The following is a 13,079-nucleotide window of genomic DNA, read 5'->3' as shown; positions in this document are numbered from 1 at the left end:
TAATAATAAAATAAGCAACAAGGTGGTTTAAAAAATAACAGAAAATATATAATCTATATACAGATTAACCTATAATCTTTCAATCAATACCTCATATCTATAATCACATATACATAATTCAGAGACTCAGCACTAAGGATCCCCATTTACTTATATAAAACCTTTTAGGGTAACATAAATCCATGCCACTACTAAAGCAGTTCTTGTGGCGCAGGGGAAACATCACCTGCACTCTATGCAGCTAGTCCCATGTTCGAATCCAACCCGCTCAGCTTAACATCCATATTATTTATTTACTTTTAATGGGATCATTCTATCAATTCATTTTTACCTTTAATTTTTGTTAATATTATTTCTATATTTCATTATCTTAACCCCTGGAATAATTACATTGCTGTTTAAACAACAAAAAGAATTGAAGAAAAAATAAATATTAAACAGACAATTTAAGGATTCGAAGATTTAAATATTTAAAGATTTTAAAATTTAAAACAGGGAGGGGGGAAAAAATAAAAATAGAAAAAAAAATATATATATATAGAACCAAGAGAAAGTGTAAAAAGAGGATGGAGGAAGAAATCTGATGTTCATCATTACTAGTGGATTTTACTAAAGAACGTTAAAGGAACACACACAACAGGATTATACAGTTTCATCCTAAGAGGAAAGCTGTTTCCAAAATAGCTACTTCTAATAATTTTGTTTATTTATTAAACATACAATAAATGGATATTCAATAAATAATATATTAGGTAAATCAATAGATAAAATCTTCAGAGACTGCCAATGTTGTTCAGTTCGATGCTCTCATTCAGACCATCAGGTGTAAGGGTACCCAAAGAAAAAATCCAAAATGCCTCCCTTGTCAAGTAAAGGAGATTCAACTGAGGCAGCACAAGGGAACTCTCATCTGGGGACAACAACTGCAGGGAGAACACATATTTTCAGATGAACATGGGAGGGCAGAAGGCTGCCTAATACTGAAGCACCCCCAAACAACAAACCAAATGCAACAACTAGTGCAAGCATTCCTGGGGGAAGGCCTGCAGCAGATGGATTTGCATATGGTGATGTCATCCAAGCAGTGGGTCAAAGTTGGCTTCAACCCTCGTCTGCATATGAAAAGATAAAATTGGCATGCAGGGCATGGCGGCCTTTTGCGGTGCTTGGATGACCCCTAGTTCGCATTAAACACCTCCATCCTCCTTCGGTGTGGGGCTCATGATGGCTATGCCCCAGCCCCTGAAGCATTCAAGCTGATTTCTTGCAGCAGCTGGGCACTGTAACAGCTCCAGAGCTGCTCTGTAAGGCAAGTAAAATGGTGTGGGCCCTGCAGCACTACCTGTAGTTTGCATTGTGCGTTGGAAGGCACAAAGTAAGCAGACGGGAGAAGTCAGGATAGTGCGCAAGGGCATAGAAGGGAGCAACTCAAGAAAAGAGAAGTGGAAACAGACTGCAAATTAGGCTGGAGAGAGACCTGAGACAAAGAGATCTGAATTATACGAGAGCCGACCAGGTGAAACACAAATTATGCAGTCAAGTGTCCAACATTTGGGGAAACCGCAGGAGTAGCACACCCAGAGTGCAATGGGTGAGCCTTGCCCTGGGAGAAGCACCTTCATGATCATAGTATCTCACCTGGTAGGTAAGTAGGAGCTGGGCTAGAGCTGGGGAGGGTCGCTGCTCAGGCACCCCCCTGTCAAGTGAAGGAGATCCAACTGAGGCAGCACAAGGAAACTCTCGAAAGAAGAACAAGGCTAGAGGAAGATCTGAGACAAAGAAATCTGACTTTTACCAGAGCTGACCAGAGGAAAGCACAAACACAGTCCCTCACTACCACAAATAATGCAGTCCAGTTTCCCACATTTGGGGAAATCACAGGGGTCAGCATACCCAGAATGCAATGAATGAACCTCACCCTGGGAAAACAATCTTCATGACCATGATATCTCCTATGCAAAATAAGTATGATTTGGGATAGAGCTGGGGAGGGCCGCTGCTCAGGCACATCTCTGTCAAGTAAAGGAGATTCAACTGAGGCAGCACAAGGGAACTCTCATCTGGGGACAACAACTGCAGGGAGAACACATATTTTCAGATGAACATGGGAGGGCAGAAGGCTGCCTAATACTGAAGCACCCCCAAACAACAAACCAAATGCAACAACTAGTGCAAGCATTCCTGGGGGAAGGCCTGCAGCAGATGGATTTGCATATGGTGATGTCATCCAAGCAGTGGGTCAAAGTTGGCTTTAACCCTCATCTGCATATGAATAGAGAAGAGGGGCGTGCAGGGCATGGCGGCCTTTTGCGGCGCTTGGATGACCCCTAGTTCGCATTAAACACCTCCACCCTCCTTCGGTGTGGGGCTCATGTTGGCTATGCCCCAGCCCCTGAAGCATTTAAGCTGATTTCTTGCAGCAGCTGGGCACTGTAACAGCTCCAGAGCTGCTCTGTAAGGCAAGTAAAAGGGTGTGGGCCCTGCAGCACTACCTGTAGTTCGCATTGTGCGTTGGAAGGCACAAAGTAAGCAGACGGGAGAAGTCAGGATAGTGTGCAAGGGCATAGAAGGGAGCGGCTCAAGAAAAGAGAAGTGGAAACAGACAGCAAACTAGGCTGGAGAGAGACCTGAGACAAAGACATCTGAATAATACGAGAGCCGACCAGGGGAAACACAAATTATGCAGTCAAGTTTCCCACATTTGGGGAAATCACAGGGGCAGCACACCCAGAGTGCGATGGGTGAGCCTTGCCCTGGGAGAAGCACCTACATGATCATAGTATCTCACCTGGCAGGTAAGTAGGAGTTGGGCTAGAGCTGGGGAGGGTCGCTGCTCGGGCACCCCCCTGTCAAGTGAAGGAGATCCAACTGAGGCAGCACAAGGGAACTCTCGAAAGAAGAACAAGGCTAGAGGAAGATCTGAGACAAAGAAATCTGACTTTTACCAGAGCTGACCAGAGGAAAGCACAAACACAGTCCCCCACTACCACAAATAATGCAGTCAAGTTTCCCACATTTGGGGAAATCACAGGGGTCAGCATACCCAGAATGCAATGAATGAACCTCAACCTGGGAGAACAATCTTCATGACCATGGTATCTCCTATGCAAAATAAGTATGATTTGGGATAGAGCTGGGGAGGGCCGCTGCTCAGGCACATCTCTGTCAAGTAAAGGAGAGTCAACTGAGGCAGCACAAGGGAACTCTCATCTGGGGACAACAACTGCAGGGAGAACACATATTTTCAGATGAACATGGGAGGGCAGAAGGCTGCCTAATACTGAAGCACCCCCAAACAACAAACCAAATGCAACAACTAGTGCAAGCATTCCTGGGGGAAGGCCTGCAGCAGATGGATTTGCATATGGTGATGTCATCCAAGCAGTGTGTCAAAGTTGGCTTCAACCCTCGTCTGCATATGAAAAGAAAAAAGGGATGTGCAGGGCATGGCGGCCTTTTGCGGCGCTTGGATGACCCCTAATTCACATTAAACACCTCCACCCTCCTTCGGTGTGGGGCTCATGTTGGCTATGCCCCTGCCCCTGAAGCATTCAAGCTGATTTCTTGCAGCAGCTGGGCACTGTAACAGCTCCAGAGCTGCTCTGTAAAGCATGTAAAAGGGTGTGGGCCCTGCAGCACTACCTGTAGTTTGCATTGACGTTGGAAGGCACAAAGTAAGCAGACAGGAGAGGTCATAATAGTGCACAAGGGCATAGAAGGGAGCGGCTCAAGAAAAGAGAAGTGGAGACAGACAGCAAACTAGGCTGGAGAGAGACCTGAGACAAAGAGATCTGAATTATACGAGAGCCGACCAGGGGAAACACAAATTATGCAGTCAAGTTTCCCACATTTGGGGAAATCGCAAGAGCAGCACACCCAGAGTGCAATGGGTGAGCCTTGCCCTGGGAGAAGCACCTTCATGATCATAGTATCTCACCTGGCAGGTAAGTAGGAGTTGGGCTAGAGCTGGGTAGGGTCGCTGCTCGGGCACTTCCCTGTCAAGTGAAGGAGATCCAACTGAGTCAGCACAAGGGAACTCTCGAAAGAAGAACAAGGCTAGAGGAAGATCTGAGACAAAGAAATCTGACTTTTACCAGAGCTGACCAGAGGAAAGCACAAACACAGTCCCCCCACTACCACAAATAATGAAGTCGAGTTTCCCACATTTGGGGAAATCACAGGGGTCAGCATACCCAGAATGCAATGAATGAACCTCACCCTGGGATAACAGTCTTCATTACCATGATATCTCCTATGCAAAATAAGTATGATTTGGGATAGGGCTGGGGAGGGCCGCTGCTCAGGCACATCTCTGTCAAGTAAAGGAGATTCAACTGAGGCAGCACAAGGGAACTCTCATCTGGGGACAACAACTGCAGGGAGAACACATATTTTCAGATGAACATGGGAGGGCAGAAGGCTGCCTAATACTGAAGCACCCCCAAACAACAAACCAAATGCAACAACTAGTACAAGCATTCCTGGGGGAAGGTCTGCAGAAGACGGATTTGCATACAGTGATGTCATCCAAGCAGTGGGCCAAAGTTGGCTGGAACCCTCATCTGCATATGAAAAGAGAAAAGGGGTATGCAGGGAATGGCGGCCTTTTGCGGCGCTTGGATGACCCTTAGTTCGCATTAAACACCCCCACCCTCCTTCGGTGTGGGGCTCATGTTGGCAATGCCCCAGCCCCTGAAGCATTCAAGCTGATTTCTTGCAGCAGCTTGGCACTGTAACAGCTCCAGAGCTGCTCTGTAATGCAAGTAAAAGTTTGTGGGCCCTGCAGCACTACCTGTAGTTTGCATTGTGCATTGGAAGGCACAAAGTAAGCAGACAGGAGGAGAAGTCAGGATAGTGCGCAAGGGCATAGAAGGGAGCGGCTCAAGAAAAGAGAAGTGGAAACAGACAGCAAACTAAGCTGGAGAGCTCTTCTGTCTATATTTTGCAAACCTGCTCTTGTCCTCTCCAGCTGCTCCATGTAGATTTGACGTCTGGAAAGGTGCATAACCCACTGACAAGCAGGCACACTCCTGCATGAGTTTTCTCTCTCACTAGCTGGATGATACACAATCATTTGCATGTGCTCCACCTCCGACACACCACCCACCCAACCACCCAGTGACCAGAGCCACCCACAAGCCAACTGGCTCCGTGATTTAATTTGCCCAGTGTAGTCATCCAGGCAGCATGTCCTTCTCAATGGAAGGATCTCTGGTTCCATGGAATCTTCCACATTGGAATGCTGCGGAATAAAAAGGATTTAAATATTCAGCTTGCTAGCATTCAATGTACCTGCGGCTTGGCTTTAGCACATGGGTCTTCATCCTGTGGCCCTCCAGCTGCTGTGAAACTACACATCCCAGCATGCCCTGCCACAGTTTTGCTATTAAGGTATGCTAAAACTGAGGCAGGGCATGCTGGGATGTGTAGTTCCACAGCAGCTGGAGGGTCGCAGGTTGAAGACCCATGTTCTAGCATGCCTGTTCTATGATGCATGTACCGTGATGTCACAATCAGCTTGGAATGGGGTGTCTAGCAGGCATTTGCTGACAGCCACTTGAGGGAGACACACACCAGGAGATGCAGCATATCGGAGGTCTTCGATGCCTTTCCAGCAAATGCACACCACCTGCTGCTGGTCTGGACACAAAACAATGCCCACAATCGAAGTCCCAAAATGCCCAACTACAGGATTCATGTAAGTAGTGAATTTAGGAATGAATTTAGAAGTAGGAAATTAAGTTAGTTCACAAGTACATTCAAATTCAGATCTAAAGTCTAGGTAGGCCTCACGTCCTGGCAGCCCCCAGCACTTAAAAATGCCTTGATTAGAGGTAGAGAATTAAATGTAGATAAAAAGTAGACACAAAATAAGACTCCACAGAGCAGTTATCAGGTGTCTTTATCAATTGTTGCATTTAAAAAATCAAGCAATTAGGGAACACAATTTTGCAACAATGTAACCCTATTTGCAAAATAGTACTGAATAAGTTAGTCGATGTAAGACATTTGCAAAGGCGCATCCAAAACACGCTGGAAAATGCAACTGAATCTGTTTTTGGAGGCTAGAATAGGAAATGTGCATCGGTCCTACAAGTACTGAAAGCTCTTCTACCATCTCCCTTTTCTGAAAAGCCATTTAATATATGGTTCCCAGATAGGGGACATATCAGATATTGCCTTTCAAAAGCAGCAAATATCATACCACTTCTATTGCCATCAAAGATAAACATTGATTGTTTTCAGATATTGGATTGAAAAAGCAGTCTTTATTGACATAAAGAAGCAAAAAAACATACATAAACATTACACACATAAGTACTGTGTTGCAGCACAGATAAAACACAATACAAATGCTGTCGGTATAGTACAGTTCAAGAACTACAGCACAGGCCAGCCTACACTATAAATCATGAACTGCACTATACATTTAAACAATACAATAATACAACAGTTAATAAGGTTATGGGTGTGGAGTGTAAGAGGGTGAGGGAATCACAAGCCCGAAGCTTTATTGAAAGACAGACACATATAAAGGGAGGATTAATAAATACAAAGATATCCTTTACTATAGAATGTAGTCCAATCCGGTCTTTCAACTCTTCCACAACTTAAAAACGGATAGTGTTCCCAAGCCTTCCATCCTGGAATATCTTCTCTCGCCAATGAAGAAAACAATCCTTCCAGCAGACTCTTCAACCACGATACAAGATCACAGCCAAAATGGCGAGAAGCAACTACACTTGCGTTTAACCAAAATAGCTAAAACTTAGTGGAGGAAAGTGCAGTGCACCAAAACATAAGCTTACACAATCATGGAGAATGCGCCAGCATATATGCTCTTCTATCTATATTTTGCAAACCTGCTCTTGTCCCCTCCAGCTGCTCCATGTAGATTTGACGTCTGGCAAGGTGCATAACCCACTGACAAGCAGGCACACTCCTGCATGAGTTTTCACTCTCACTAGCTGGATGATACACATTCATTTGCATGTGCTCCACCTCCGACACACCGCCCACCCAACCACCCAGTCACCAGAGCCACCCACAAGCCAACTGGCTCCGTGACTTAATTTGCACAGTGCAGTCATCCAGGCAGCATGTCCTTCTCAATGGAATAATCTCTGGTTCCATGGAATCTTCCGCATTGGAATGCTGCGGAACAAAAAGGATTTAAACATTCAGCTTGCTAGCATTCAATGTACCTGCGGCTTGGCTCTAGCACATGGGTCTTCATCCTGTGGCCCTCCAGCTGCTGTGAAACTACACATCCCAGCATGCCCTGCCACAGTTTTGCTATTAAGGTATGCTAAAACTGAGGCAGGGCATGCTGGGATGTGTAGTTCCACAGCAGCTGGAGGGTCGCAGGTTGAAGACACATGTTCTAGCATGCCTGTTCTATGATGCATGTTCCGTGATGTCACAATCAGCTTGGAATGGGGTATCTAGCAGGCATTTGCTGACAGCCACTTGAGGTAGACACACATCAGGAGATGCAGCATATCGGAGGTCTTCGATGCCTTTCCAGCAAATGCACACCACCTGCTGCTGGTCTGGACACAAAACAATGCCCACAATCGAAGTCCCAAAATGCCCAACTACAGGATTCATGTAAGTAGTGAATTTAGGAATGAATTTAGAAGTAGGAAATTAAGTTAGTTCACAAGTACATTCAAATTCAGATCTAAAGTCTAGGTAGGCCTCACGTCCTGGCAGCCCCCAGCATTTAAAAATGCCTTGATTAGAGGTAGGGAATTAAATGTAGATAAGAAGTAGACGCAAAATAAGACTCCACAGAGCAGTTATCAGGTGTCTTTATCAATTGTTGCATTTAAAAAATCAAGCAATTAGGGAACACAATGTTGCAACAATGTAACCCTATTTGCAAAATAGTACTAAATAAGTTTGTCGATGTAAGACATTTGCAAAGGCGCATTTAAAACACACTGGAAAATGCAACTGAATCTGTTTTTGGAGGCTAGAATAGGAAATGTGCATCGGTCCAACAAGTACTGAAAGCTCTTCTACCATCTCCCTTTTCTGAAAAGCCATTTAATATATGGTTCCCAGATAGGGGACATATCAGATATTGCCTTTCAGAAGCAGCAAATATCATACTACTTCTATTGCCATCAAAGATAAACATTGATTGTTTTCAGATATTGGATTGAAAAAGCAGTCTTTATTGACATAAAGAAGCAAAACAACATACATAAACATTACACACATAAGTACTGTGTTGCAGCACAGCCAAAACACAATACAAATGCTGTCGGTATAGTACAGTTCAAGAACTACAGCACAGGCCAGCCTACACTATAAATCATGAACTGCACTATACATTTAAACTATACAATAATACAACAGTTAATAAGGCTATGTGTGTGGAGTGTAAGAGGGTGAGGGAATCACAAGACCGAAGCTTTATGGTAACACAGACACATATAAGGGGAGGGGCAATAAATAGAAAGGTATCCTTTACTATAGAATGTAGTCCAATCCAACCTCTGTGCTCTTCCACAACTGAAAAACGGATAGTGTTCCCAAGCCTTCCATCCTGGAATATCTTTGGTCTTTCGCCAATGAAGAAAACAATCCCTCCCTCCAGCAGACCCTTCAACCACGATACAAGATCACAGCCAAAAGGCCGAGAAGCAACTACACTTGAGCTTAACAAAAATGGCTAAAACTTAGTGGAGGAAAGTGCAGTGCACCAAAACATAAGCTGACACAATCATGGAGAATGTGCCAGCATATATGCTCTTCTATCTATATTTTGCAAACCTGCTCTTGTCCCCTCCAGCTGCTCTATGTAGATTTGACGTCTGGCAAGGTGCATAACCCACTGACAAGCAGGCACACTCCTGCATGAGTTTTCTCTCTCACTAGCTGGATGATACACAATCATTTGCATGTGCTCCACCTCCGACACACCACCCACCCAACCACCCAGTCACCAGAGCCACCCACAAACCAACTGGCTCCGTGATTTAATTTGCACAGTGTAGTCATCCAGGCAGCATGTGTTATGCACACCAGTGCCTGCAGGAAAGTACTAGTGTCAGAACTGTTATGCACTCCAGTGTCTGCAGGAATGTACTGGTGTTTGAACTGTTATGCAAAACAAATGGACTCACATACAAACTGGGGAATATGACATAACGTACACAGAAGGTGATAGGGTAACAAAATACACACACAGTGAACAGAGAAGCCCAGAGGCTAAGGAACTGGGTATCTCCCTTGTATTAGAACTGCTCAGATGTAAAAAGCAAGATGTTGTGTTTTAATACGTAGAGAACCCGAAATGCTGTTGCTAAGGGCAACAGCAAAACCCTAAAGGGTTACCAACGGGTGTGGCAGTAAACTCCTTGGTCAGAGATGGAATGATAGACACAAGGAGAGCCTCCACAATCCTGATTCTCACTTGCAGTGCACAGGTTTAAGCTTACTGCCACTAAACTGACCCCTGACACCTAGCACAGTGAGACAGGATTAGACAGGCAAGTGTTAGAATACAGCCGCAAACTTGCTAAGTTCACAGAGTAATAACAGAACCCCAGCAAGCTAAACGACTGACTCCAGTCTTACTGCTAGGTCTGGATTGGCAGAGTGTAATACCAAATCCCCAGGCCTATTTGCAGTAAGCAACAAACAAATACAAAGCTACACAGTACTGGCTAACTTTCATGAACTGACTAACCAACAGAGATTCAGCAGCATCTGCTTACCCTGAAAAGAGGCCTTATAAAGCAGGTGCTGTCCACGCCCCACTCAGACCTCACAGACTGTGAGCACAAAAACCAGCACCGGATCCCCTGCCGTGCACAGAGCCTATAACCACTGCACAGCAAAAGACCCGAACCGGAGTATCAGCTGCGCTTAGGTTACTCCACTAGCACTTGTCTCCCGGTTGCCATGACGACGTGGCAGCACAGGGCAGGAGACCCTAACAGTACCCCCCCTCTGACGAGGGGTCAAAGAACCCCTACCACCGGGTTTATCGGGGAACTGCGAGAAGAAAGAGCGTATCAGTCTGGGGGCATGAAGATCACAACTGCGCACCCATGACCGCTCCTCCGGGCCATACCCCTTCCAGTGCACCAAAAATGACAGCCGACCCCGAACCACCTTGGAGTCAAGAATCCTTTCAACAACAAACTCCCTCTGGCCACGTATCAGAAGAGGGGAAGGTCTTCCACTGGAAGAAGGATTACTAATCGCCCGTTTTAAAAGGGAACAATGAAATGTTTTATTGATACCCAAAGAACGGGGCAGATCTAACTGAAATGCCACCGGATTGATAACCCTGGTGATCTTATAAGGGCCGATGAACCGGGGCCCTAACTTATGAGATGGCTGTCTCAACTTCAAATTCTTGGTAGACAACCAGACGAAGTCTCCTAATTTGAAGCTGCAGGGTCTTTTCCGCTTATCAAAAACCCTTTTGGTCACTAATGACACAGACACAAGGGCTTTCTTCACTTTCCGCCAAATACCTCTAAGGACCGAAACCACAGAGGAACCACCAGGCGTGGAGTCCAGGGGGTCAAAAGAATTGGCCTTAGGATGATGCCCATACACACAAAGGAAGGGAGAGATCCCTGTAGCAGAGTGAGCCGCGTTGTTATAGGCAAACTCCGCCATGGACAGATGAGCAACCCAGTCAGTCTGACACTTGGAGACATAACACCTGAGGAACTGCTCCAAGGACTGGTTCACCCTTTCAGTCTGCCCATTAGACTGTGGATGGTAGCCTGACGACAAGCTGACAGAAATCTGGAGATCGGAACAAAATGCCCTTCAGAATTTGGCCACAAACTGGGATCCGCGGTCAGAGACCACATCAAGTGGCAACCCGTGGAGACGCACAACATGCAGCATAAATAATTCAGACAGGCGTCTGGCTGATGGCAGCCCAACCAGTGGAACGAAGTGCGCCATCTTCGAAAACCTGTCAACGACAACCCAGATGGCTGTCATCCCCAAGGATTTGGGCAAGTCCACCACAAAATCCATTGAAATGTGGGTCCATGGCTTAGATGGGATAGAGAGTGGATGTAATGGGCCAACAGGAACCCCTCTAGGAGTCTTATTTCGGGCACAGATGTCACATGCCCGAACCCACTGATCCACATCCTTAGCCACCGAGGGCCACCACACCGCCCTAGATAGCAACTCCCGAGTTCTGGCAATACCCGGGTGACCTGCCGACTTCTTGGCATGAAATTCCAGGAACACTCGCTGTCTTAACCTAGGAGGCACAAACAAAAGACCTACCGGAAGGTCTGGAGGAGCCTGCTCCTGTGCTCTAAGGACTAATGATAAGAGGTCCTGGGTAATGCCCACTTTAATACATGATGGGGAAACAATGGGCAACGGCTCCTCGGTGGTCTCCTGGATTGGAGCAAAACTCCGCGAGAGCGTATCAGCCTTGATGTTTTTTGACCCAGGGCGATATGTTATCAAAAAATTAAAGCGAGCAAAAAACAAAGCCCATCGTGCCTGCCTGGCATTGAGACGCTTCGCTGACTCTAAATATGCCAGATTCTTATGGTCAGTGAGAATTGAGACCACAAACTTAGCCCCCTCAAGCCAGTGTCTCCACTCCTCGAGTGCATCCTTAATAGCCAACAATTCCCGGTTACCCACGTCATAATTCATCTCGGCAGGCGAAAATTTACGGGAAAAGTAAGCACAGGGATGAAGGCGATTATCAGACACTCCCATCTGAGAAAGCACTGCCCCAATACCCATCTCAGAGGCATCCACCTCCACCACAAAAGGACGCTCTGGATCTGGGTGTCGCAGCACCTTGGCCGAAACAAATGCCCTTTTGAGACGGGCAAAAGCCGCTTTAGCCTCACAAGACCAGTGAGCAACATCCGCCCCTTTCTTAGTGAGTGCCACCAAGGGCGCCACTATAGACGAAAATCCAGCGATAAATCGTCTATAAAAATTCGCAAAGCCCAGGAAACGCTGAAGCGCCTTCAAACTAGTGGGCTGCACCCAATCCAGGACTGCCTGTACCTTGGAACCCTCCATTTGGAAACCTTCTGGGGAGATAATATATCCTAGAAATGCGATTTGCTGAACTTCAAATTCGCACTTCTCCAGCTTCGCCCCAAGCCGGTGGTCTCTGAGTTTCTGGAGGACTAAGCGTACATGCTTCCGATGTTCCTCCAGGGAATGGGAGAAGATTAGGATGTCATCTAAGTATACAACTAAGAATCTATCCAAATATTCCCTGAGCACATCATTCATGAAATCCTGGAAGACTGCCGGGGCATTACAGAGCCCAAAAGGCATCACCAAATATTCATAATGCCCTGAGTGGGTATTAAAGGCAGTCTTCCATTCATCCCCCTCTCTTATTCGGATTAGATTGTACGCACCGCGTAGGTCAATCTTAGAAAAAATGGTGGCAGTACGAAGCTGGTCAAACAAGACCGAAATGAGAGGCAGTGGGTATGAGTTTTTAATCGTGATACGGTTCAATTCCCTGAAGTCGATGCAGGGTCGCAACGAACCGTCCTTTTTACCCACGAAGAAGAACCCTGACCCAACTGGAGACTGTGAAGGTCTGATAAATCCCTTAGCCAAGTTCTCCTGAATGTACTCTGCCATAGCCTGAGTCTCAGGACGTGACAGGGAGTACAACCTGCTCTTGGGAAGCTTAGCATTTGGCAACAAATCAATGGCACAGTCATAGGGGCGATGGGGAGGTAGTACCTCTGCAACTTTTTTGGAGAACACGTCCGCAAAATCTGCATAACACCCTGGCAATCCTGGCAAACTTAGCTGCGAGAGCCTGACTGGAAGGCTCAAGCAACTCCTGAAACAATCAGTACCCCAACTAAGAATCTCCCCAGAGACCCAGTCAAATTGAGGATTGTGGGCCCTTAACCAGGGTAACCCCAACACCAATGGGGCAAAAGTACAGACAGTCACATAAAAGGACAATTTTTCAGAGTGTGTGGCTCCAATAAACAAAGAAATCTGGCTAGTGCAAGAGGTAATTTTACCTTGGGATAATGGTTCCCCGTTTAACCCACAAATCTCAATTTCCGATGCCAAGG

General features: G+C 46.1%; 6 non-coding genes across 6 annotated transcripts; all 6 read right to left on the bottom strand.

Moving 5' to 3' along the window:
• Nucleotides 1-1,490: 1,490 nt before the first annotated feature.
• LOC135040189 (U1 spliceosomal RNA) lies at nt 1,491-1,653 on the bottom strand. Its single transcript, XR_010234125.1, has one exon. It is a non-coding gene; the product is annotated as a U1 spliceosomal RNA (small nuclear RNA).
• A 152-nt stretch (nt 1,654-1,805) lies between these two features.
• LOC135040231 (U1 spliceosomal RNA) lies at nt 1,806-1,969 on the bottom strand. The gene has a single exon (XR_010234165.1). It is a non-coding gene; the product is annotated as a U1 spliceosomal RNA (small nuclear RNA).
• A 671-nt stretch (nt 1,970-2,640) lies between these two features.
• LOC135040173 (U1 spliceosomal RNA) lies at nt 2,641-2,803 on the bottom strand. The gene has a single exon (XR_010234113.1). It is a non-coding gene; the product is annotated as a U1 spliceosomal RNA (small nuclear RNA).
• A 152-nt stretch (nt 2,804-2,955) lies between these two features.
• Nucleotides 2,956-3,119, bottom strand: LOC135040223 (U1 spliceosomal RNA). Its single transcript, XR_010234157.1, has one exon. It is a non-coding gene; the product is annotated as a U1 spliceosomal RNA (small nuclear RNA).
• A 670-nt stretch (nt 3,120-3,789) lies between these two features.
• On the bottom strand, nt 3,790-3,952 carry LOC135040163 (U1 spliceosomal RNA). The gene has a single exon (XR_010234105.1). It is a non-coding gene; the product is annotated as a U1 spliceosomal RNA (small nuclear RNA).
• Nucleotides 3,953-4,104: 152 nt separating this feature from the next.
• Nucleotides 4,105-4,269, bottom strand: LOC135040148 (U1 spliceosomal RNA). The gene has a single exon (XR_010234090.1). It is a non-coding gene; the product is annotated as a U1 spliceosomal RNA (small nuclear RNA).
• Between the last annotated feature and the right edge of the window lie 8,810 nt (nt 4,270-13,079).

Source organism: Pseudophryne corroboree, unplaced genomic scaffold (genome assembly GCF_028390025.1).
Source record: "Pseudophryne corroboree isolate aPseCor3 unplaced genomic scaffold, aPseCor3.hap2 scaffold_734, whole genome shotgun sequence".
Taxonomy (NCBI): domain Eukaryota; kingdom Metazoa; phylum Chordata; class Amphibia; order Anura; family Myobatrachidae; genus Pseudophryne; species Pseudophryne corroboree.
Note: the sequence above shows the minus strand (reverse complement) of the source record. Positions and strands in the feature narration are given on the sequence as shown.